Below are 27,885 nucleotides of genomic sequence, written 5' to 3'. Positions count from 1 at the left end.
TGACTGTTTCAAATGGGTCAAACATGTTTTGGGGCAGGATCTGCAGTTACAACAGCCACACTGTGTAGGGTCCGGTGTCAGTAGGTCCACGATAGCTTTATGTCTGCGGTACATACTGATCCTTTCCATAGCTGTGCAGACCAAGCTTGTCAGGATCCTGGGGTGGTAGTTTGCAGTATCCATTCAGGCAACACCTTTGTTGTGAAGGACCACTGTTGTTGTACACTGCTCTTTGGGTACATATCCTGTGGTAAGGCTGACATTGGGCAGTAGTGTGATTTGGCATTCCATTATTCTTGGAGTCCATGTTGGCCTCAGCCCAGGACACCATCACATACCTTTGCTGCTGTGTGTTTTGCTTTGCAGATGATGGCTGTTACCTCAGCATCTGCAATGTCAGGGGACCAGCAGTCTGCTGGGATAGATATTTTGCATTCTGGGGGGGGGGGGTTTGCACTGAACCTGTCAGGTTGTATGTTGGCAATATGTGTGTGTGTTTGGTATGTTGTTTGTAATATCTGTGTGATTCAGAGCATATCTGTGAATTCCCAACATGGTTCCTACCATCAGTTAAGTAAGCCTTGTGATTATCCTTAGTGTCCTGTACAATTTGTATCTTCATAGGTTCATGGGTTCATACTAGGCTATCCACCCTAGGGCATTAGTAAGCCAAGCCAGAGTGTGTGTGTCTTTCGCCGCCCCTTGCTATGTGACTATTATGGCCATTTATGATTTTCTTTACTGTGCCTCTGTCTGGACGTGACACAGTGAAGACCCCCAGTGTACATGTACGATCATCCATCCACTTGGCAATATTCCTGTTGAGGGGTGTTAGTGAGGGGCTCTGCCTAACATGGATTGGGATCCTGTTTCTGGGTGTGGGGAGCCTCTGGGTTATGTATTTGTCCCTCCAGCACATCCTATTTCATTATGTGTTGAGGATGACATCTTTCACTCTCACAGCTCCAATGGCTTTGATTTCCTGTGGTGGAGCATGTCCATTACTCCTGTGTTGGACATGGCCTTGTACAACAGACATACAATGCCTCTGTGTAGGCAGTCTGTGACTGCATTCAGCTGGGGTGTCTACAGCCAGGCAGCATATGACATATATTTGACACCCTTTATCCTCTTGGTGGGGTACCTTTGAGGTCTTCCTAACCGCTGCAGGTGTCAGGTACGGTACATCCCATATGAGTCATTGTACTAGATTATGGGTCTGATAAGGGAACAGTACAGGGGCACAGTGACCTCTTTTGATGTAGATGTGAATCCTTTCATGATACGGTGTCCAATATAGACAGTCTTCCTAGCCACATTGGCATTGTGAGTGTCACATGACAGGTTACTGTCGACTTGTGTCCCTAGGTCCCTGATTACTCCTTGCATACATAATGGTTTACCACCTATGTGGTAATTTGTGAGTACCTTGTCTGGTATTTGGTGGGACATTCATACTGTCCAGTGTCTTCAGGATGTCTGGGTGGGGTTCTTGTGTGTGAGAGTGTGGTCTGTCACATGCTACAGACTGTACAGCAGTTTTGAATACACTTAGGTGCACATGGGTGGTCTCCGCTGCTTCGTGCATTGTCAGTTACCTGGCCGTATGGGTGTCTGTGCTGCATATGGATACTCCCCTCCTTTGATGTTTTGGTCCAGGTGTTGGGGCCATAACGCATGATATGTGGTATAACCTGGTAGTGCTGGTGTGCTATCAGTAGGCTTGCAGCAGGCTTCTGTCACTGCACAGACATTGATGTTCTCCATACTGGGAAGTGCCTCAGGGGCATGCATATTGCAGTTTACACATCTGGCATTGGTCAGCATTACCCTTATGTTTCTTACCACTTATGTTTTCTAGGGTGGTGGGTTAGTCTTTTTGACCTTGCCTACGTACGGCTCTATGGAGGTGGCAAAGGCCTCATCCAGTATCCAGACACCCAGGGGTAACAGGTGCAAGCCATCCCTGGAACAGCAGCATGGCTTGTCATGCATGACATCTCAAGCAGACAGACATTAGACCCTCTTGGACTGACAGCTGTAACTATGCCACCTGTTAAAGCTAATCATTCTGTGTTTGTACTGTGGCATCATTCTTGGTGAGGGTTGGATGCTGCAAACGGCCAGTGTCATACCAGCCTGGAGTACATACTCAGAGAGCTTATCCATGTCTCTTTTCATGTAGTCCAGGGAGGTACATCTCAGGTCATTCACACCAGCATGGACAATGAGTGCATCATATTTCTGCTTGCTTTGGGGTGACCTGCGTACTTGTGTTATGTGGCATATTGTGGCAGCCTACAGGCAGCTTACTGTACCCTTTCCCTTGTTCAGTCTGGTGAGTGGGACAGCAGTGTGTCTGCCTATACAGACACCTATTACAACTGTATCAGGCATGTTGTTTCTCCTTCTGGCCTGTAACTGTTTGGCACACCAGCTTTGTGTACTATGTGTTGCATGTGCTATATTTGGAGGTTGTGGTTGCTTGGGATCTGCTTTGGAGGCTTCTGTTGGTGTGGTGTGTTTGTAATTAGGGCCTCCGGGAATGTTTTTCTGTGTTATTGTGTTTGGTTTACAGTTCTGATAGGTCTATGTGGGACTGGGTTTGTTGTGTATGTGGTTACCTTCTTCTCCTGACTAGTTTTGACAGTACTGAGTTGGGGGAGCTCAGCCTCCGGTTTGGATAAATGGTTGCATCTCTCACATATATTTGTATTTATTGGGGGAGTTGTGGGTTGTCTGTGTACTTGGGGCAGGTGTCACATTGCCTCTGGATTCACAGATTCTACTTGTTGTGGCTGGCCTTAGTGGATTGTATGTGTGGACATATTTTATTGCCATACTACTGATCAGTGATTACTTCCCTTTTATGTTTGCTCTATCATGTAGTAGCTTCCTCATTCTCTTGCATGGTTTGGTAATGGCTGGAGTCCAGCATGCCAGATGCCTGCGTGTATGGCATTGTGTCTTGTTGTTATTTGTGATTGCATACTCCAAGCATTCCTGGCTGTGTTCATGGAATGCCTGTATAACATGTTCTGCGGTGTGTCCCATATTCTGCACTTGCACAGGGCCTTTCGTGGATTCCACATAAGTTTGGAGGGGTGCAACCTATGCTTTACACATGTTTTTCACTGTGGTTTTCTGGCCAGGGACTGTGGTCAGGATGTGTATATCCAGTGTGATTACTCTATGGTCTGGTCTTACCAGTGAGGGATACACTTCTCATCTTGCCATCCAGTACACATGTTGCTGATTATCCCATCCAGTATGCTTACCCCTCTTGTGGGAGTGGTACATTGTTCCTGGGCATTTTGGTTTATGGATTCTGGGAACTTTTCTCCTACTGTGTTGGTGCTAGTATAATGCTCCCAGTCTATGTCTGGGTATTTTCAGTCACCCAGTATAATGTGGTTTGGGGGGCTTGATATATTCATGTATTCCAACATAGGCCAGGTGCAGTTCCTGGTATTAGGACAGTAGTCTGCAGCAGGCTATATACTGGGAGGAGGTTTTAGCCATTGGTATTTGACCATGGCTAATCCATGCTGCTTCTTGTTGTGGTACCAACATGGGGGTGTGGTTATCCTTGACATTTATTGCTAGTCACCCTCCTTTTGTAGCTTGTTCCATGTTTTGCGGCTGCACAGCACAGTATGAGGTGTAACCTGGTAGTGTTAGGGTGCTGATGTGAGCCCTGACCCAGTTTTCTATTACAGGACTGATATCAACATTCTCCATATTGTGTGCGTTTACACTGCACGCATCTTGCTGTTTAGACTTCTGGCATTGGGTAGCATTACATCTAGGTTCCTATCCCTTGTGGTACCTATGAAGGTGGGTTTGTGTTTTGAGACTTACCTATTCAGGGCATGCTGTGGGTACTGAGAGCCTTTGCCAGTATCCATGGGGCCTGGACTGATAGGTGCACGCCACCCCTAGCAGGTGGTGCATCATGTCATGCTCCGCATGTCTTCCCAGGCTGAAACACATTGGCTCCCCTTTGACTAACTGCATTACTTCAGCCAGTTATTGCAATTGATCATCCCATCGTCATTTTGTGGCTTCATGCTTGGTGAGGGTGGATGTTAGTCAGGGTCCTCAGGTGTGCATATAGTACATGGTGTTACATTACTTAACACATGGCATTCATGCCTCAGGTGGTGCTGCAGGGCTGCCTCTGTCAGATGCACATATTACACTCCCTGTACATGTTTGTGAGCAGGTCATGTCATTTTAGGCATCCCTGTTATTATTTGAGTGAGTCAGAGGGGGTATCATTCCCAGGGTTCCTACTGAGCCAGTGTATGGGCTCTTTGCCAAGGCCAGGGCATACTGGGCATGCCTCCTTCTGCCTACTGGGGCAGGCTCAGGTTGTTCCTCCTCCGAGTCATGCTCTGCCTGTGATGGCCTTGGCAATGGTGGGGAGCTGTTTGGCCCAGCCCTATGCTGGTCCTGCTGCAGCTGTTTTCGCAAGATCATATTATGTAGCATAGCACATACCATGACAATTTGGGTACATGTAGTTGGTGAGTACTGCAAGGCTCCACCAGATGTGTCCAGACACTGGAACCGTGACTTGAGCAGCCCAAACACACGCTCTATTACATTATGTGTTTGTGCGTGTGCCTCATTATGGCGTTCCTGTTCAGGTGTGTGTGCATTTCTGATGTGTCATCAGCCTCGGCTCCAGTGCATAACCTGCATCCCCCACTAGGTGTCCGTGTGGGATGTCCCCATTGGCAAATTACTGGTACAGTTGCGTCAAATGCCAGATGTGGGGATCATGGTAGCTCCCAGGGCAGCCAGCACACACATTCATTATTATGCCCTGGGCATCACACATGACCTGGCAGTTGATGGAGGGGAAGCCCTTGCGGTTAATGTAGGCCCTATCCCGCTCACCGGCTGGTGCTTTGATGCGTATGTGCATGCAGTCTATTGCACCCACTACCTCAGGGTATTCCGCTATTTGCTGGAAGAGACGCATATTGCTGGCCAATACCTCACGGGCATTGGGGAAATATACATGATCACCGACATGTGCTGACATGGCATCCAGGAACTGGTGCAGTACCCTGGAGGCTGATGCCTGTGATATCCCCATCATATCACCAGTTGGTCTTTGGAAGGTACCTGTTGCTAGTATTCTTAGGCCAACACATACCTTGGTTTCCACTGGGATGGGTTCCCCTCTGTTGGTTCTGTGTGTGAGGCGTGGCCTGCACAGCTCAACTATTTACTGCAGGAGCTCTCTGTCCACTCTATAGCGCTCTACTATCTCCAGCTCATGTAACCCGTGGTATGTGACCCTGGGCCTGTACACTCTTCTCCGTCTCCTCATTGTGGGTTGTCTGGCACCATCTGCATTGTCACCACCCTCAGCAAGTCGCCTATGTCTCATTATGACAGCTATGGCAGCCCCTAACATTTCTGCTCTGAGTTCAGCTTTTTCAGTTTTCACTTCTAATAGCTTACTCCTGTCTTGCAGTGTCTCTTGAGAGAAACATCCTGCACTGCTGTTTGCAGAGTTTTAAGTGCTGGGCTGGGCTACTATTCTGCCTGTGTAATTGCCTGCTTCTAATTGTTTTCACCTGCTAGCTCCAGCAGTATTCCCTGCTAGCTTCCTACTAATTCTGTTGCTTCCTTTTTCCTTTCTGTTTCCTCAGGGGGGGGAGCAGCATGCATACCAGCAGAAACGCACTCACAATGGCTTACACATGCGCACACATGCTTACACTGTTCAGGATCTGCCTATTCGGGTTAAAACGCGCGCACACCAGCGCAAACAGTCTTACAAGTCTGCCAACAGGCTCCCACATGCTTAGTCTGCCCTACACGCGTGCACACCAGCGCAAACAGTGTTAAACATCTACCAACACGCTCCCACATGTTCAGTCTGCCTTACACGCGTGCACACTGCCCTACTCGCGCTTCATGGCACGAGCACGTGCGCATGCACGACCAGCAAGAAACGTTGGTGTAAGTAACAGTGTACACCTTCCATTTCTTGACTTTCCCATGCTTATCTTGTGGCACTCCTCTTTCCCTGATCTGTGTCTGTCATCTGTCATGTTACACTGACCTCCAATCAACTGCATTTCTTTCTACCATTCCCCCCTGTGATGTCACCTATCTCCTACTCTATTCCTCCCCCTTATGTATCTCTTACACTACTCAGACTGGGCTCATCTGCTATGTGACTGTGAGATTCAGTATCCTAACCCTCATTTACATGAGATTGCATACTAATGCTTAGTTACATGTCTTAGACTCAGCTTCCCCCCTTAGCAACCACTACACGGTGGCCATGTTGTTTTTGGTCTGCTGGTCCCAGCATTGTCATTCCATGTATTGCATAAAACCCACATTTGTGGGTTTATAACCTTCATTTTTATGTTTTATACAGCGCAGCCCATTTGCGCGGGGCTGCGCTGCGTTTAAACATCGGCGATTGCCGAAAAAAAAAATTATATTTTTTTAATTTTTGCATCGGGTTACCTTGCCAATGGCCACATATTTGGCCATTGGCATGCTGCCTGACACATATGCACCCTTTATTTGGAGCTGACATGGCTCCATTGTGATTTTTGCAGAAACGTACTCAGTTGTCAACTGAGTACATTTCTGCAGCTAAAACGTCTCTTACACAGGCTGGTTTCTGCTTCGTGGATCGCTAATATACCTCATTTGCATACCTTTCGGCTGCAAGTGAGGTATTTAGCATATCCACGCCCAGTCCATGTAAGAGACGTTTTAGCTGGTCTCTTACACGGAGTTTCGGACTGTTCCTGGATCGCGAGGCTTGCATGGAATGTTACACATCTCTTACACTCCATGCAAGTCTTCATGAATCCTGCCCATTATTTAAGAAAAGTATTTTTTATTCTTAAGTAATGTCATCGTATAATAGCAATATCCAACTCCGTGGTTGTGATATATTGAAGATTTACCCACAGTTGCCTTTGTTTAATCACTCAGGCTACACCCTTGTGATTAAACCACACCAACTGTGGGTAAATCTTTAATATACCACACCACATTGTTGGTTACTGCTTTAATAATCCAGATGCTAACAATGTATTAATGCTGTAATAACACTGATATTACTGTGGATCAAATCACAAGATAAAACACTGGTTACAACCAATCATGAGTGTCAGTGACACTATTGTACAAACCTGGGAGTTCCATAGTCCTATTATATGAGCATATTTATGAAAACAATGTAATTGTTTTATTCTGTCTCATTTGGTCACAGTGTTACTACTGCACATTGGCATCACTGGATTTATAACTCAGATTTCTTGAATTTGCATCATGTAAAACTGAGTGACCCTATAAATGTCATCAAGGCAACTGTGCTGGAAGTATGAACAAAGTGCTAATAAGAAGCACTTTTTATATTATCTCTTCTCTGCTGCTTTCTGACTATCAGGTCCCCCATCAGCCAACTTGTTCTTTTATCCCCCTTCACCAGTGTGACAGCCAGGTGAGAGGGGGACATCATTTAGGCATCCATTAAAGTTGTTTTTCTTATATCACCTTAACCTCATAGCACATGCCTAGTAGTATACCTAGGGTTTGGCTTGCAGTGGGTTGGCGGAGGCACATCACTCTCTTCTCCAAATATGATAACCTCTCAGAACAGCCCTGCCCCACTTGAAGCTACCATTTTTGCGTAGTCTCTGATCTCCACCAGGGATTCAATCATGAGGACTTGTGTGATGGGTATGGCTCCCAACCCTCCCTCTAAGGGGGCACAAACTGGCAAAGCTGCATCACTCATTTCCCCTCTCATGGCAACTTCAGCAGGCACCTAAGCTGTTAATTGAACTTGGATCACATGGGTTGTAGTCAGATCTTTATACCTGTATGCCAACAGGGCTAAGGAATATATTAAATAGTAGCTTTTAAACTATGCAGTTGGCAAAATGGTTAAGATCGTTATCTCACAGATATGAGGTACAGAGTTTAATTCTAACCCCTGGTTACTGACTAGGCTTCAAATAGTCTGCAGACTACCAGCCTAGTATGTACATAGGGGCTCAGGACTGGTAAAATGTTTAAGGTGTTTACCTCACAAACAAGTTGTACAGGGTTTGATTCTCACCAATGGGAAACTGGCCAGGGTTAAAATATCTCACAAGAGCAGCTAGCCAAGTGTTTACCATGAGTAAGATGTCACAAAAACAACCTTTCTTGATACTATGTATAATCATACAGAAGATTACATAAGAATAAAGTGAAATAACACTGACAGAAAATTTAGGAGATCAATGGCGCACTGTCAAGATTTGCCACAGAAATGGGCTTGCAAACTCATTTTGTGGTTTCCTGTTTTTAATTTTGTACAGCAGATTCTGGTTGCTCTGAGTTTTTTTCCATTTGTTTTATCTATGATCAATATGATAATATTTGCATGGTTGACTTGTGCATGTGAGTAGCTTGATGTAACTTGTACAAATATACCACATCATTCAGCAGTTTCTTTCAGGTGTACTTTCATCATATGCCTTGCCACAAGAAATGTCTTAGTATGTGCCTGCACTGCAGTGCTGTTTCTTCACCTGTGAAAGACTACTGTGCGCAGCAATTTGTTTCCTACTGTGCACTACTTTTATGTCTCTTACTCCCATTATTCAAGGGGAACACATTAATCTTCCACAGTTCCTCCTCACAAGCTCATGGTCTGTTTGTTTGTATTTTGTTTGGTAGAGCATGACTCCTCAAACATTTTTTCCTTGGTGCTGTCATAGGTTTATAAATGTATAGTAGGCTAGCAACCACTGTGACCTTCATAAGCCTAGCCATACATCCCAAATGTATTCTGCTTGCTTTTTGAGCCTCTGAGATTCTTTTAAGGGATATATGTATGCTAGAGTATGATTTACAGACTGCATCTGTCTATTAGTGACATACTTGCTAGACCTGGGTGAATTTCCAATTTCCAACCCACTGGTCCAGGTTACACTTGAATAGGTTTAGGGAAAAACACCACTTCACATGGATGTAAAACATGTTCCAAATTTTGGGAATTCTCTGAGACATATACCTGTCCCTCCAACATATCCTATTTATGTGTCAGGCAGAGTTCAATCCCTAGATTGAGTATTTATTTTGTGGATATACAGAAGATCTATCAGAGCAGGATGAAGGATGGCTTATATGACAGGCACAGATCATTCCTCAAAAGTTTGTAGGAAACCAAGTATACACAGATAGAGCTCTGAGGTGATGTGCATTGGACATGTTGTTTAACTCTGTATTCTCTTATGAGGAACCTATGTGAATTACTGTAAATATTCCAGTTGCTGCATGTGCCTAGTCAGGTATATACCGAAGGGTGCATTATACTCAGTCATGAGTCTGATCAGGGCCCTTGCTTATAAGTTTAGCAGCATTGAAATATTTACTTACTAACGTAGACACACACTGGTTGAAAGCCAAGTTACTATCACATATGTCCTCAAATCCCAACTACTGCGTCCACTCTTATAGGAGTGTTATCAATAAGATAGTTTCTTAGGGTGACCAGTTTTCCAAAGGGTACTTTTATGCTGGTTTCTACTTATTATAGCCATGTGTTTTTCCTCACAAAGGCCTTTATTGTTGTCTGATTAAGGCCATATTGACTCAACTGTTATTTATTTATGTAAATGAAAAGTGCAGAAATGCTCAAGTTAATGTTCACTAAAAGATCTGCTAAATAGTACAAAAGAAGTTTATTTTATAGCACTTTTATCCAAATATTTGTTAATAGACTTCATCAGAATAATATTCAGAAATTTCCCTCCAACTTTTTAAAACCTTCCAATTGCCCATTAAAGGACGACCTTGGGTCTTTTTTTAATACTGAAAATTTAAACTTTACAAAACTTGAACGTGTCCTTGCATGCTTAGCTAGGGCATTTTTCATATTACGACTCTAATAACATAAAGATGCTCATATATACACTCCCATAATCATTTGGTCCTACCAATGTAAAAACATCCATAAGTAAAACAATTTGCAATATAAACTAATATCCTAGACCCACAATTAGCCTTGGGAAGCCTTGCGGTGTTCCTTATGAAAATGAAAAGCTCACCCTCAGGAAATGAGTCAATCAAAGTACATTAATTAAAACTGTTAGATTTAACCATACCAGTCAACACTTTGTTCAGTAACCTAGGATGTTCCAACCTATTTTTAACATTCTTCCCCTGCTTAAATACATAATGTGGCTCTGATCTCACTTATTCAATGTTATCAAAGTGGGTAAGAGTTTCCCAATGGGTGTCAATAATATTTCTTTTATGGGACATATTGTTAGAAAATGTAAGAATTATGCTCTGATTAAAATGTGCCCCAGTTGATCTCGGTTTAACAATACCACCTTTTATTATAAAAGTAAAGCTATTAGTCCCACCATTTATTACTTCCTACTTTTTGTTTTCAAGTAAGTCTATGAGGTAGCCGCTTCCTAGAAATAACTCTATCCAATAGGTAATTTGGTTATTAAAAATAGTGTAACAAACCGCAACAGTTGATGCATGGTTAAGAATTATATTTGCAGGATCTTGACTACTACAAAAGTATGGATTCATACAGTGCTTGACAAGATGTAATGTCGGAATTCATTCATTTTTTTTTATTTGATACATTGGTAAGCACACTAAGGAGAAGTGTCATTGCTGGTTAAGTGACTGATTCAGAACCAAAAAGATTGCAAGTAGAAATTAGAGGAATCAAACCCACAACTGCAGAATGAAACTCATTAATAGTTCTCAGCTTTAAACCTCTGTATAATCCTGTACCCAGATTTAAAACTGTAAAACTGAAATAACAGAACAGCCATGACATTACAATAGCCATGTAACATCTAAGCTAAATAATAGCTAAATAATAGGTAAAACTGTGTAATTAGATCAGTGTAATATAAGAAATAGTGGCACAGTGAAAAAGTGACATTGGTATCTCACAACAAGAGGGTCTTCAGTTTGGATCTCACCTGGGTTGTTTTATCTATAAAATCTGCATGTCCTATATGTGCTTTTATGGGTCTTTTCTCATTACTCAGTTTCTTACAACAATCCAAAGACATGCAGTGGGACAACAAGCAGACTACTCTAAATTCTCCTTAGGTATATTTGGGGGGTGATATTGAAGAAAGGACTGGCAAGCTACATATTTTATTTATTTTCCTGTTAAACTCTGTAGATGGCAGCTGTTCTTTGGGTTGCTATAGCAGCAGGATGCAAATCAACAGCATTCAATGAATATAGTATGGTATACAGACTATCTATTAAAAGCAAATGTTATGAAGCATATACCTGACTTATATATGACTTAAAAGCAAACTTTTTTCTTATGTGCTTTTTTACCTCCCCACCTTCAGACCATCAGCCCAGTTCAATGATACTGGTGGTAATCTGGCTGCTAGCTCATATGACAACAGATATGTTAAAGCCATCATCCAGGCAGATATGAATGCTGTCTGGTGCCGAGGTCATGTACTGACCATCAGTCTTCTACTGCTCCACCCCTAGTCACAGACCATCTCAACTATCTGCCCATGGAGAGGGCTGATCTCACCATTGGTCTTTTCCCTGTCATAGTGTCAGTTCCTGCCACTCCTCTTGACCAGCTAAGGGATTTTCTGAAGCCATCATTAGCATAAAATGGACAGGACATTTTCTCTTTAAGTAATAACCCCATCTGTGTTTGCTAGTATGAGAACCCCTGTCACCACAGGGGCCTACTATTCCTTCCTAGCATGTGTACATGTTTCTGCACATGTGCAATGAAAGCTACCTACTATCACTGACTTGGTGAGTCAAGCCCTTACGTACCAGTGCATGTCACATTACTGGAGCTAGCAAACTGTCATTCCCTGGCTGAGAAATACATCTGGTGACTAACTACTCTTCTCTTCCCATGATGTTTGATCCGGTATCATCTGTTCACTTCTACCCTCCTCCGCCTGCATCTTCCAGCACCCAGACTGCAACTTCAACTTAGGTCACATGTGCAGTAGTCAGGGCTTTACCTCTCTATACCCTAGAGTTGGGCTAAGTTAAAATATACACATAAAAGTTATTGTTCAATAGTCTGAACACATTGATTTTTACAGTTTTGACTCTGACCACAGTTCCTCTTCAGTTATGTTGCTGTTTTTTGCTGCCATTTCCCAACTATTAAAATGAAAAACATCAGTGTCAAACATTTTCCTATCAAATTCCTCTTCTGTTACAACTGATTTCACGTATTCAGTAAGTTGCAGCACAGAAAGGGTAAACAGCTTGTCAAAGGAAGGCAAATAATCTTTCCCCCATATTTCCCTGTTTTGCACAGATAACAATATTGGCTGCTAAATCAGATATTAATTATTCCACACTGTCCTATGTTTCTGCTAAAACCAGGCCACTTGACTGGTTAACAAAGACAAATACATAGGATGCATTTTCATACAGCAGTGAGAAATGTTCTGATATCAGCCCTTTTAATGAAACGATACAAAAAGCTGCTGACCTGGACTACTGAATGCAAATGTAATTATGTGTTTAGCAGCTGTGCAATGCAGTCAGAATAATGTGCTTCTTAGGGTCAGTCTGGTTGTGCAGCTGCTATTACAGGAAAAGTAATGGAAGAATTCAGCATTTGCATTGTCTTTGAATCATTTGTTTTTCACAATTTCATTTGAAATTCATTATAAACACATGTAGACCCTGCTGCCATGAATAGAAATTCAGATTTTCTTATTGCAATCAAGAATATATCATAAAAGTAAAATCATTCTGGGGCTCCCAAATATTTTATTAATTTTATTTTAATGTTTCTAAACTGGGGTAATAAACTAATCCATGAAGAACCCATTTCAGTTACTACCTAGGAAGATGACAACAAAGTCTGGCTTGGTATGACAATGCATACATGCAGAAATCACAAGATATGCACAAGAACAGAAACATAAAACTAACATGATATAGTATATACCACTCCAGATGAAGGGCCATTTTATATAGAAAATAAAAACAAATTAGGTGCTATATCATTAAACAAATAAATTCACAGTAACTGCAACGCATACAGGTTAAAAAAGTAAACATTTGTTAACCAAGTAAGCCAATTGGACACACAGTCTGGGAAACTGGGAGCAATGTAGGGTTAAATGACTTGCTCTGTCACACATTAGGCAAACAGAGGCTGTGGGAGTAAGTTTCAGGACTGCTGCAGGGTCTAAGTCTGGAAACTCACACTCAAACCTGTCTGAAAACAAAAAGGTACACAGGCATCATAAATTATATATATAATTTACAAAATTAACCTCCCAGATGCAAACTAATTTTGATCTGTAGAGGACAGACAAGCTGAAATAAAGTGGTTATAATGAACAGGGTTATTTATACACATACAAAGAATATTTATGATTTAGTTTGATTTAAAATACAATGGTGAGTCACTAGAAATGCAATGAGAATCATTCTATCATTAAATACAACATAAAAATCATTTTTTTTTCTTCCAACTCCTGTTTAATTTTTTCAAGAGCATACCTTGTGAAGAAACATGTTTTCTGAACATGACATTGTATATCAAGGAAAAAATTAAAATCATTCTTCTCGACTGTTATGATTTTGGCATAAAACTACTATTTTTGTTTTCAAATTTAGTGATGTTCCTCATAGATTTACTTATTTATATACAGAGTTATTTAAAGCTGCACAGATTGTTAAATAACTAAATTAAGTCTAGGCAAAGATTCCTTATCCATAACAGCATGAGGCTAGTATAGAAAAACTTCTATTCCGAAAAATAGGAAAGGGATTATTTTTCTGAGGACAGTGGTGTTTTTTTTAATGAGCAAAAGTTGAGATATGGTTCAGGTGTTTCGATGATTCTAAATGTTTAGCAACTTATAAGCATGCCTGTTAAGGCTACCAAAAAGTTCCAGAGATATTTCTCCGTGTTAGTCATTTAGTCCTGCATCTGTTTTTGGTATTCTGAGCTGTATACTTGCCCTATGACTGCAAGAATAAAAGTGGTTTTAAAGCTATTCCACCAAAGCAGAGTCTTTAAAATAGTGGTGCACGCTGACACACACACACACGCACACACGCACACACGCACACACGCACACACGCACACACACACACACACACACACACACACACACACACACACACACACACACACACACACACACACACACACACACACACACACACAGATACACACTATGTGTAAGTGAACATTTATTGTAAAACTTATCTTTGTTTTTCTATATGTTTCCAAGACATTAACCGATTTTTTATTGACATTTAGTATGGGCACCAAGCGTTCATATGGAAACAAAGCTGCCTACCACTGAAATGATTTTAAGCACACAGAATACAAAAATGCATTTGTTGCATGTGATTTGCAGCAATGTCATAAAAAAGTAGTGCACAGGAATGTTAGCAAGTTTTATGTCTGCAGCAATTTTGTATTTATTTATTTATTTATTTATTTGCAGTTGGTTTACCAGGATAGTCCATTGGGCCAAGATGAACCCGTTTTCAATGGAGTCCTGGGGAGAAAAGCTCCAAAACAGTCTAAGTACAATAGATTATTGTTGATAATTTATACAATTCTAAAATGTTCAAACAAATAATTTCAAATAGTTAACAAGCATTAGAAATAATACAGAGTTGTGATGGATCTAGCAGATGAAACAGTTTATCAAAGGCATGTTGCAAGGCAGTGCAAGAAGTTATTACATGTTAAAAAGCATAAACTTAAGAGGTTAGGTCTGATACATTAATTGCATATACCACAGGAATAATAGAGTAGTTGTTAGAGAAAAAATAGCTGGAATAAACAGGGGGATGAAGGAAGATGAAGAAATAAGCAGTTCTAGTGTTAGTTATGAGGGGTGGGAGCAGAAGCAGTTCTAGTGTTAGTTATGAGGGGTGGGAGCAGGAGCATTCCCACTGGGAAGATAGGTAAGAATGAAGAGATCTTTTGAAAATAAAATGGTTAGGGGTGGTGCGAATGGATGGAGGTAGGGAATTCCAGAGGCGAGCAGTGACATAGGATAGAAGGTTTTTGCCTGGGGGATGAGTTGGTTTGTGCACTTCTAATAGATTTTGATTGTTTGACCTTAATACTCTATTAGGAAGGTACATTTTAAAGGCAGAGGAGAGGGATGGGCAGAGGGAGGCGTTGAAAATGAGCTTATGGGCAAGAGATATTTGAATGTAGGTGAGATGATTGGGAAGCTCTAGCCATTTTAGTTTTTGAAGGGAGAAACAGTGGTGGGTGGAGGACTTATGGCTGGTAGCAAACTTGGCGATTTTGTTGTAGCAAGAGGAGAGTTGTTTTTTTAGAGTGGACTGTAGATTAGTTAGAAGTGGAGCGCCGTATAGAAGAGAGGGGATAAGAAAGGAAGTAGAGAGAGTGATTTTGGAGGCAGGTGTGAGGTAATGATTTAGACGGTAGAGCATACCTAGTTTTTGATGGTTTTTTTTTTTATATTTATTTCTATGTGGGAGTTGAATTTGAGCTGGCTATCAATTTGGACCCCGGGTAACTTGGTGTCTGTCACCAGTTCTAGAGGTGAGTTATTTTGACTAGCAATTGAGAATGCATTGATATCGACAGGAGTGACTTTGGAAGGGGTAAATACCATTAGTTTAGTTTTAGAAGCATTGAGTGCTAGGTGATTTTTTTTCATCCAATATTCAGTGGTTGAGAAAGCTTCTTGTGTAAGTTTTGTGAGTGTGGGGATAGATGTGGCAGAGCAGATAATAGTCGAATCATCAGCATATTGAATGATGTTTGAGAATGGAATTGATTTGTGGAAATCATTTATAAATATGTTGAAGAGAAGGGGACCCAGTATGGAGCCCTGTGGAACTCCGGTAGGGGTATTGAGGAATGAGGAGGTGACCTTTTTCCATTTTACAGCTTGGTATCTATTGGATAAATAGCTGGAGAACCAGTTCAGGGAGGGGGGAGATAGGTTAAGTTCTGAGAGTTTAGTTAAAAGCAGGCTGTGTGAGATAGTATTGAAGGCCTTGGAGAGGTCAAGTAGTAGGGTGGAGACAAGTAGACCAGAGTCGCGGGCTTTATTTACAATTTCGAGGAAGGAGAGGAGGGCTGTCATGGTACTGTGATTTGGTCTGAAACCATGTTGTGTAGGAGTTAGAAGGTTATTATCTAAGAGATGTGGTAGTAGCTGAAGTTGGACACACTTTTCTAGGAGTTTAGAAATGGGAGACAGGATAGCGATGGGGCGGAAATTGGTAATATTGTTATTGTTACCACCCTTATGTAAAGGTATGATAAAGGCCTGTTTCCAGATTTGAGGTACTATACATTCTTGGAGAGAGTGGTTAATTAAGATGCTGATGGGGTAGGCAATTGATTCAGCAGCTATGCTGAGAAAGTAAGATGGGATATTGTCGGGGGCATTAGTGTATGGCTTCAATTTCAGGAGGAGTTTTTTTTATGATAGAAGTGGGAATAGGTTTTAATGAGAATTCAGGGGAGTGGGAGAATGGAGCATTAGGGGGTGATGGGATGATGAGGAAGTTACAGTAGGAGAAGAGGGTAGAGAGTTAGAAGATTGAGAAGAGGGAGTGGTAACAGTGCTGGACAGAGTGTTGGTAGTGAAGGGTGGGGGTGTATTAGAGAATGTGGAGGTGTTTAAAAATGAACAGGTTAATTTGGCAATAGATTCAGTAAAAAAATAATTAAATTGGGTAGCTAGGTCTAATTCAGTAGCATTGGGGTCTGGGGTTGGGGTGTCTGGTTTACTGGGGTTAAGTAGGATAGAAATACCTTTCCAGAATCTTTGAGGGTTTGTTTTATTATTATTTTGGAGTATAGAGAAGTAGTTTTGTCTATCAGAGATGATGAGTTTTTTTACTTTATTTCGAAGTGTTTTGTATTCATTATGAAGTAAGGTGATCTTGTTTTTCTGATAGTGTGCCCAGGCTTTATCTCTAAGCCGCATGGTTGAAAGTGTGTTCTTGGTCAACCAAGGTGCGGATTTAAGTTTAATTCTTTTTGTTTGTAAGGGGGCCTGTGAGTCTAGTAGTTTTAGGAATGTTGAGTTAAAGTGGGCAACTGCATCATCTAGGGGTAATGTTTTTAGACAGTTCCAGTTTATAGCTTTTAGAGAGTTTGAAAAGGTTGTTGGGTTAAATTTTTTTTGGTTACGGGTAGTTATGAAATTATGGGTGCGAAGTAGCTTTGAGGGGAGTCGGTGAGTGAAGATGGGTGTATGGTCGCTAAGGGAATCTGAAAGAGTGCCACTATTAGAATAATAATGGGGATGGGAGACTAGAATTCAGTCCAGTATACTGCCGCCAGGGAGGTTCTTTGAGGGGCGTGTTACTGTGTTGATTAGTTGAGAGAAATTATGGAGGTTGATGTTGAGAGAGTTTGTTGGAGACTGTATAGAGGCCCAGTTAATATTCATGTCTCCTAAAATTATGGTTTCATTGCTAATGTTATTGGAGAGCCAGGAGAGGATATCTTCAAGTATAGAAATATTATCACCTGGGGGGATATAGAGGGAAGCTAGACAAATGTGTTTATGTTTGTTAACTTGAAGTAGAGTGAGGAGTAGTTCAGCGTTTTTAAAGTGTAGAATGGGTTTGTTGTGGGGAGTGACTGACAAAGCAGATGAGCAAAGGAGAGCTATTCCTCCACCTTTTTTGTGGGACCTGTCTTTTCTAATGATAGAATAGTTTGGTGGAACTATTTCAGAGTCTTTAATGTGGGGTTTTAACCAAGTTTCAGAAATGGATAGTATGTCTGGTTTATTATGAATGAGCCAGGCATGGAGGTTTGGGACTTTGTTAACTATGCTTTGGGAGTTTAAAGAGGTAAGTAATAAGGACTTATCTATAGTGGTTGAGGTGGGGGGGCCTGGGTTGGGATGAATATCGCCAGATAATAGGCTGGTGATTAGATGAAGGAGTGGGTCAGAAAGATAATTGGACAGCTTAGAGAAAAGATTGGGTTCTATTGTAATTCTGAAAGATGTATTAGATATAATGGGAGTAGAATATTTTTGAGTGGCGATAGTTTTGTATGGGAAAAATAGGATGTTTTTTATAGGATATAGATGGGGAGAGATAGGAGAGCGTGAGTAAGGGAAAGGGGAGTTAAGGTGGTTGGTTACATGGAAGGACTGTGAATGATGTGAATTAAAGGGTTGGGTTAAGTAGTGGAGAAAGGATAGATTTAGAAGTAATAGTGGTAAAAGAGAGATAGTTTTGGGTCTTGAGAGCATGATAGGGTTAGTAAGGGATCAATGAAGTTATTGAGTTATATATGAGTATAAGGGACAAATTATATATAGTGGATATGTTACTTGCCTAGTAGTAGGGAGGGAATGGATGGTTATGTTAGGGGTTGGAGAGGGTGTGGTTGGGGTGTGTGTAAGAAGGGAAAATGAAGCTTATAGGCTGGGTGTGATGTATTTTGGAGAGATTATGAGATTAATTTTGGAGGGAAAAGGCAGTGGGTGTTTCCAGAGTATTGGATGTTGATTGGTGTAGAGAATAGTGGGTATGGTGTTTGGAGGGATAAATGTAGAGGTGCTGGGAGTGGGTGGGAATTGGGGGTAGGGTAGGGGAGCGGAGTGAGCCTGCAGGGCAAACGGAGCAGGCAGAGAACCCAGGAGGAGATCGAGAACCTATCAGTGGAGCTGTGTAGCAGAAGGCTAAGTAGTAGAGGGGTAAGTAGAAGTGGGGCTATTAGGGTTTAGGGGAGAGTGTGAGAGATTACAACAAGTGAGTGAATTAAAGTCTATATTAGTGGGGAGAGGATGCCATCTAGTGGACAAATGCTGAAGTGCACCAAGCCCACTAGGGCAGACTCTGGACTAAAATGGCCTGAAGGGAGCTAGTGCAGTGCAGAGAGCTAGATGGGGGAGAAAAACAGGGAGACAGAAAGAAGAGGACTTTAGGCTGCTGGCTTGCCTGGCAGGGAGCGTACTGAAATTCGCTAGCAGGGTTTAAGAATTTATATTAATGTATGGTTTAGCAGCAGATGCACATACGTCCTTGTATCCTTCTGGAAAGACTCTTGATTCAATTCCAAAAGGGGCTTGAGGCAGCAGAGTTGTAGTTATTGCTTGAGGGAAATGGATGAGCTAAAAATACTTTAGCTAGGTCAAGGTGTCCACCCGGCGAAGTCACAGGGGCAAGTCAAGGCAAAGAGGCTGGTGAACAGGAGAAAAGTTGAGAAAAGACAGCTTTATAATTATAGAGAAAAACACTTAGTCTCCTAATAGTGGTAATATGCTGGTATCAAAACACACATGTGTTAAAGAAAAACATCAACAATTAAATAGTAGCAAAGTCTAAAAATAAATTTTGCCAGTGGTGCAACAGGTATCAGACCTGCCTTTGGTGCAGAAGGCTGTGGGCAAAAGAGGGGTGCTACATTCCTGAGTATGGTCTCCTTCAGATGAGACATTAAACTGAGGCCCCATCTGCTTGAGTTGGTTGTAGCTCAGGCAAATGTAAAAGATCCCATATCACCTATCAGAAAGAGTAGGATAAATTTCCTAATGCCACTGGCCAATTTTCCCCTAGTAGTATAAATACCACCTTGGGTCTCCCCTGAAAAGAGGTTACTAACCTGATGAATATTGTTTAATAGGGGCACTTATGTACATCATTAATAGAACTAGTCTGACAACCAAATCACAAGTAATATAGCCCTATACTGCAGGTGTAGGATGTCCTTGCTAGTTTGAAACATACCCAGAAGAGACCACATTTAGTCAGTCCTAGACTTTATTAATGCCATTCACTGTTGTTGACAAAGAACCCTGGGGTACACCACTGGTGACTGGTCTCTTGGCAGAGGTGGTCTCACCAATCCTAACTTCTTGGGTCCCATCTGTGAACCAATTGGTAATCAAACATGTTATTTAGGGATTTATGGCTAGGTCTAAGAGTTTGTCAACAATACCTGAGTGAAGTATTATATCAAATACCTTGGCGGGGTCAAGGTAAGCAGTACACACCATCTTCCCCTTATCCATAGCCATGGTGACCCTCTCAGAGAAATGTACCAGTTTAAGTAGTAAAGGCCTTCCCTTAATAAAGCCAAACATGGATGGAGCCAGTGTTTATAGATTGCCAATGCCTTTGTCGAACATTTCTATGACAATTTGTTATATGGCTTTGTGCATCAGACTTGTCAGACTAATGGGTTTATAGTTCCTAGAGTCAGTTGATGGTCTACCCCTATAAAGAGGGATAACCATTGCGGCTTTCCATTTACCTGGCACCTGACCTGTATTGTGGCTGTAGCTGAAGAATGCCTCAAGTGGTCCTACTAGGTCAAGTTTTAGGCTACTTAGAAGGCAACCGGTGATATTGTCAGGGCCCATTGAAGCAATGTTTTTGGCCTTAGGGAGCACCTCCAGGACCTGCTCCCTATTGATAGTTGGGTGGGATATATAAGAAGGGATTTTACAGGGGGTAGTGGAAGTGGGGGGGTAAAGTTAGAGCAAAACCTAAGCTAGTAGATTTCCTAAGTCAGCCTGCTCAGTAAAAGTTATGCCGTTTACCATCAGTTCTGCACACTGTTGAGTATTACCTTTAAGAGTCCTGACATAGCTGAAGAAGGGATTGTGATTGTCCTTAGCCTGAAAGGCTCATAATTTGCTTTGCTAGACTTTATTAAACCTCTTAGTTTCTTATTTAGTTGAATCAGAGAGCTCTTGTCTCTATGAGAGTTGCTCTTTCTGATTTTGTTCATTATTTTTTCTTTTGTTATACAGTGTTAAGCTAAGGACTCCCACTGGTGTGATTTGTTTTTGGTGTTAGATCTGGGCTTACTTCTGGTAGGCATGGCAGCCTTAATGCAGCCATTTACATGTTTGTACAGGGTTTCTTGGAATAATTCTGCATAGGTAGCTGTGTCCTTAGGGTTTGGGGGAGTCATGAATTTTGACAAACAGTTGCTTAATAGGATGCAGTTTGCTTTAGTATAGTTCCTAACTGTTACAAGTTTAGTTGGGTTTTCGGGGTTGAATTTTATTTCGAGTGAGACAGTCTTGGGCTCCAACTTCACCAACAAGGACATGACATGGGGGGTTTGTGCAAAGCTTTCACATGTTGGTAAATACTAGGTCCGATATGTTTGATCCTCTGGTTGGAGAGTGCACTATATGGTTCAGGGTGTTTATGTTGATGAAGTCTAGGAAATGCTGTGGCTATGTGTTAAAGGTAGTGCACATATCCCAGTTTATAGAGGGGCAGTTAAAGTCTCCCATAAGTAGGATATTTGGTTGGCTGGTGAATGTCTCCAGTAGGTCTAGGTAAGACTAGGGCACTTCATAGGTCATGCAGGGCACCCTGTAGCTAGCCAGTACATGGTAGTGAACCTTGTCTATGAAGATATAGACATGGATGAACTGCAGGTCGTCATCCTGTTTAACCAACCTACAGCTGTATTTCCTACTGACATAGACTGAGACACGTCCTCCTTTAGCCCCTGTCTGATCTTTTGTTGGTCTAAATGTGTGGAAGGAGCTGTTGCTTTCCACTGCCAGAGTACTTTCTGTGGCTTTAAACCATGTCTCAGTAACAGCACAGATGTCTACATTCTCCAGAGTGAGAAGACCTTGTAGGGTGTAGAGTTTCTTGTTTAGGCTCCCAGCATAGAGCAGTAATACCTTAAGGTTCCTTTGAGTTCTTTTTTTTTTTTGCAATGTTTTTAGTTTTGTCATTTTGACTTTGCCCAAAAAAGTCTGTAAGGGGTTGGACAGAGTTTTAACCAATACCCAAAAGCCCAGTAGGGACAGGTGCAGACCATCCTTGGCAAAGCTGTCTGCTAACCATATCCTCCCATGCCGATAGATATTACATTCTCCTAGACACCAGAAATAAGCCAATTATTAAAATCAATCATTTTCTGTTCCTATTGTGGCATTATCTTTGGTGAAGGCAGAATGCTGCTCAATGCAAGGCACCTGTCGGTCTGGGACACATATTCAGAGAGATCCATAATGTCTCTTTTCATAAAGTCCAGTCAGTCATTTACAGCCACATGAACTATGATAGGATCATATTGGTAGCTGGGGTGCAGTAACCAGAGTGCATGCATTAACATGTTGCTTAAGACACAAGAGGTGGCTTTGGCTTTCCTACAAACTCATTTAACCCCATAGAAGTTACAAATAAAAATTTCTCCCAGCACAGAGCTACAGCTGCAGCTAAGGAGTTCTTAAAGTAACCTCCCCTGAATCAGGAGAGCTTTGAAATGATTCCCTCCAGAGATCAAACAGTATAACAGCCTAACCGCAGGGACACCTGATAAGCTGAGTAGTGGCAGTGACCACTCATTTAAATAGTCCTCTAAATAGCCTGCCTTGAATTTAGGATCCAAGGTGTCTGGATAAATTTACCAGCACCAAAAAGATACTGCTCCTTACCTGCCCGGGTTGGGGAAAACTAGTCATAAAGACAAATGTGTTTCCTGAGACTGTGTCCAGAGCAAAGGTGCATTTCTTGATTACGTGGTCTGATATACTTCCTTACATCCATTTAATCTAGGCTTTCAATAATCGTGGATGTGCTGCAAGGTCAGATTCTAGCTTAAACCCTCATTTTGGTGTACTGACACTGCTGCAATTATCTCTCTCCTCTCTTCCACGTTTAAAGAATAACACAAGAGCTAGAGAGGGGAACATAACTGCTACATTTATAACAGTTTCCTGTGTATTTTCCAACTCGGACTGAACAGGCTATTTTACAACTCCCACTGGAATTGCAGTCCTAGCCTTCTTAATGTAAAAACACACTTTACATAGACAGAAAAAGGTATTGGAAGCAAATCAAATAAATAGCTACAACAAGTAATTCTCTCTATTTAGGCTACCCTATGAGTTGTCCAACTCGGACTGACCAGAGTACTTTACTACTGCCACTAGAATAGCAATCTAAGTCTTCTTAATGTAAAAATACAATTTGCTTGTTAACAATAAACTAAATACAGCAGAGTATCAATTATTCAAACATCAATCATCCAAAACGTCAGTTATCCGAATGCATCCTTCCTATGCGTCTGTACGGTTCATTGCTGTTTCAATTGTTCTTCCTACCACATAGAATTTAACATTCCATTCATTGCTGCTTCCACTTTTACAACGTGTGTGTGTGTGTGTGTGTGTGTGTGTGTGTGTGTGTGTGTGTGTGTGTGTGTGTGTGTGTGTGTGTGTGTGTGTGTGATAGCAATTTAAATTTCAGTCTTTCTATCTTTAATGAAATGTATGTCAACATAAAACCTTTTATTCTAGAAACTTTCTAAGATTATACAAGCAATATTTAAAATGTGACCCTGGTTGTGGGCCATTGTCTCCCTCCATAAATTTTGGCTTTTTCAGATTTTGTGTGCTACAAAGTTGAGAGATATAATTGAGTGTAAAGTAAATTTTACAAGAAAGTGTCAAGTGCATTTTACAAGGAGCTGAGAGCTTCAGGGTAAGATAAGTTTAGTGCTGCTTACGCCAAGTCTGTTTACAATGTGCAGCTGTTATTTATCAAATTATATCAATATTGTGCTCAAATTTTTAAAAGCATTGTTAGCAGCAGAACAGGTAGTATACTTGCTTTTGATGCAGAAGGCAGTAGGTTCTACTCCCACAGTGTGTAGGTGGATTGCTGATACAGTACTGTGTTTTACTTTAAAGGGGGCGGATGCTGCAGTCCTGAGTGTCCTAGTAACTCCTGTTTGGTATCTCTTATGCTGTAGTTTGGCAAATAAATATTTAACTACAGTACAATAATATACCATACTGTACCATTATGTACTTACAGTACATTTGTTTAATTTTTCTTGTTTAATGTTTATTAAAAACATTTTTAGGAGTTTTTATCTGGTTCAATTACATCTTTGATTATCCAAACTACCCTAGGTCTGAGTTAGTTCAGATAATCGACTCTCTATTGTAAATCCGGAGTCATTAACTTGCTTCATATAGTCACATTTTAGTTTTGTTGTCCAGGTTAGTTATGCTAGGTCTATAGCCACTTGCAAGAGAGACCTAAAGTGGCATTCCTACTGACTAGGTATAATTTGTCAGGATACCATGAAAATTCCCCTTAAAAAGTAGTTTATTATAAATATCGCAAGGTGTTCATCCATCTGTTTATAATAAAAGTTATTTGGAGAATGACAACATGTTATAGTGTTTTTATTCTTAATAAGGAAGTTTTTAAAGTTTACTCAAAGAATTTAAGAGTGGAAGGTTACTACGCTATGACCATCCCTCAACATGTGTTACAGTCTCTGGCTTCCAGTCTAGACCAGGCAACAGCCATAAACATGATGCTCTTTTTAGCTCTATTACAAACTATTTTTCACATTTGTATTTGTCCCTTTTCTAGTCAGGAAAGGTTTGGATATAGTAGACCCCAACCCAATGGTAAATAAAATTTAATTTGTCTTATTATAACCTACAGATTAGTTATTTCTCCTCTAGCTGTCCTCCAGTATGCCTGAAACAAACATACTGAAAAGTACTATGTGCAGAATCAACCTCTGAATAACACTCACTTGTCGCCTCCTTTCCCTTCATAGCTTCATATTCCCTATAACCTTACTACCCATTTTAGCATTCTATTTCCCACTACTTATCCTTGGAGCATACTCAGTACTCAGTAGTCTTTTAAGAGAAAATTACTCAGGTGCTTGACTGAAACTGAACTAAACCCCATTATCTGGTATACCTCTACCAATATGAACCATAAATGCAGACATCGATGTCTTAGATAGCTTTGTGGGACAGACAGACAGACAGATGGAGCCTTGACGGTGACGTATATGGTTTGGTCTTTAATAGCAACTAGAAATGAGACAAATGAAGTGGTAATTGCCTGAGTACCCAATCGAGACCTAGTAGAAGCCAGGCAGGGCTGTCTGAGGAGGTATGCCACCCATGAAGGTGAGAGATAACCTCAAGCTGCAGTTACTGCATTCTTCACCTGAGGTACTTGTGACGACTCACCACTGGCCCAGTAATCAAGGAGCCTTAATCCTCACCACTGGCAACAGTAGGGGATATACACACTGGGAGGATGACAAGTGCACACACAACAAAGTGCAATTTCCCTTAAGAGCACACAGAGACCACAGTCAGTCTGGGGCTGGTTTCGCCCTCTTTCTCCAGATCCCCAATAAGATTCCCCACTGGCACAGCTATAGAGTTGAGATCTCAGCTGAGTGGCCAAGTCAGGACCTCCAGCACCCTCTCTGTCCATCCAGTGCTTCATGTCCCTGCCCAAGTAGCGGACACACACACACACACACACACACACACACACACACACACACACACACACACACACACACACACACACACACACACACACACACACACACACACACACACACACACACACACACACACACACACACACACACACACACACACGCACACACACGCACACACACACCTGGGAAAGGCTGGCACAGGTTTACTAGCTATGCCTCCTTTTGCCCAGACTATAAGGTAGTTATCACTGCCACCAGCCAACTCCTTATCAGCTACTTTAAGGCCCTTAACAAAGTGTGTCCAGTCTTGCTGTGTAATGTTACTATTAATCCAAATGGTAATTTGACCAACAGCAAGGCTATTAGGAGTGGCCCACATAGTGCTACCAAATAAATATGCAAATACTCTGAAAGCTTAAATATGTCTCACACATATCAGCCACAATGAAAGGTTTAAATATATTTAATAATAAATAATAAAAGAAACAAGAACATTCTCAATAAATAATCACAATTACATCAGAGTTCAAAATCACAGGAAATAAAACAATTTTGCAGGACAGTCTCAAATAAATAAAGAAATCATCTAAGCTATACTTCACTATATTCCTGTCTGTATCAAAGATAAATTACTTTATCCTAGTTAACTTACTTTCAGAGTAAGGCAAGACAGATGCGGTGAGTTGGTTTTCCAGCTGATGCTGCCAGGTCAAAGATAAAATACAAAAATGCTCTGGCTCTCTCAGAGAGTTCTTAAATTACTATCTCAAATGTTACTGCTGGGTTAGCTTGCAGGATGACATCACTTCTTGTCATCTGACTTTAGTTCCCAAACTAAACCCCCATTGCTAGAAATTGCCAGCCTTTAGCATCTACTTGTGAAAAATACATAGCCCTCAGATGTTTGCAGCTGCTGGAAGATATTGTAACACAAACATATGAAACATGTTGATATTCACAAATGACATGATTATTTACAAAATTCCAGATAGCTGGGCTGGCAGTACCTCTTTTTGTCACACTTCTATATAAATCATATTAATATTCACAAATGACATATCATTATTTACAAAATTCCAGATAGCTGGGCTGGCAGTACCTCCTTTTGTTACAGTACTTACCATGGCATGCATTGCATTTGGGCTTAAAGCAAAAATTCCCTAATGGCCTCAGTATGACAGCAATGCTCCAATCAGCATTTGTTCTGCTGGAGACAATAAGCTTTAGCAAATGACAAGATGGTCAGCAGGCATGGGGCAACAAAAAGCATTGTTTCTTGTCTTAAGGTTAGCTGCACTCCAAAAATACCACTGGCATGTCCTTAGGAATCGTTTCCATCACCTTCTCTGTCTCCAAAGTCAGGCTGACTTGTGTGCAGTTTTCAGGACTGAGTCTGTTGCATCCTTTATGATAAGACAAAACTGTTACTTGTTACACTCCTCTGTTACCTCCCCACTGCATAAGCATCTGTTAGACTCTCATGGTCACACACTTCTCATAGCCTTGGACTGGTTAATTTTATATAACTTATAACCTGAAACAGGATTAGTGGTCTGAAAGTTATTTATGATTGTTTTGTAACAAGCTCATAACTTCATGATGTGAGCAGCTCTGTTTTTCAGCTCCGGTACATCAATCTTATTAAATCTAAAAAAAGTCACCCTAGTAATCTGCTATCCTTTTCTCAACTTTTATTTTTTTCTTTATTGCTATACATCTCAGGAGCTCCTTTGAAAGAGATGGCTGAACCACTTAATTCTGGTGACGTTATGGCATAACCTACTGACAACTCACGCATTTCTCAGATAAAGATATTGCCTCCAAATTGGAAAAATATACTAAGTTGGTGGCCTAGGTATTAGCAGACACCTCCTCCATTAAGGCAGAGAATTTGCAAATGAAAGCTGCTTTGGAAGCCTGCACTGTTAAGACAGTTTTCTTGGAAGCCATGGTAGACATGCAGGCCACTCATCTGCAAGAATATTCAGCAGCTGTTAATCAACATGAAAAGGAGATGTGTTTCCTGCATGAAAGGATCTCAGACTGGTGGGCCTTAAGTAGGGAATGAGAAGGGAAGCTTGGCTAACTTTTTAGAAACATACATGATAGAAGCCTTGAATCTCTTGCCAGATATACCCATAACTATTTAGAGAGCACATTGTTCCTTCAGTACCACATCCTCAACCAGAGGCTTTTCCAAACAAATAGTCTTTCAACTCTTGAATGAAACTAAAAACACTTAAACAAGGATGACTCTTCACACTCTGTGGCCAAAGAGTATGTCTATTTTAGGATTCCCCCCAAAGACTCTTTGGGCAAATTGAACTTACTCTTCAGCACAACAGCTCTGACATAACAATGGTATCTCCTCCACACTGCACCATCTTGCAGCCCTGTACCTTAAGTGGTACAACCAAAATACGTTGCTTAAGACAGAAGAGATGGCTTTGGCTTTCTTACAAACTCATTTAACCCTACGGAAGTTACAAATAAAAAGTTCTCCCAGCACAGAGCTACAACTGCAGCTAAGGAGTTTTTAAAGTAACCTCTGGAGAGATCTAAGAAAATAACTGGCCCTCAAAAGCTTGCTTTTCTCTTAGAAGAAGCTATCC

This window comes from Protopterus annectens, chromosome 10.part0, assembly GCF_019279795.1.
Source record: "Protopterus annectens isolate FY-2018-M chromosome 10.part0, PAN1.0, whole genome shotgun sequence".
Lineage (NCBI taxonomy): Eukaryota > Metazoa > Chordata > Ceratodontiformes > Protopteridae > Protopterus > Protopterus annectens.
Note: the sequence above shows the minus strand (reverse complement) of the source record.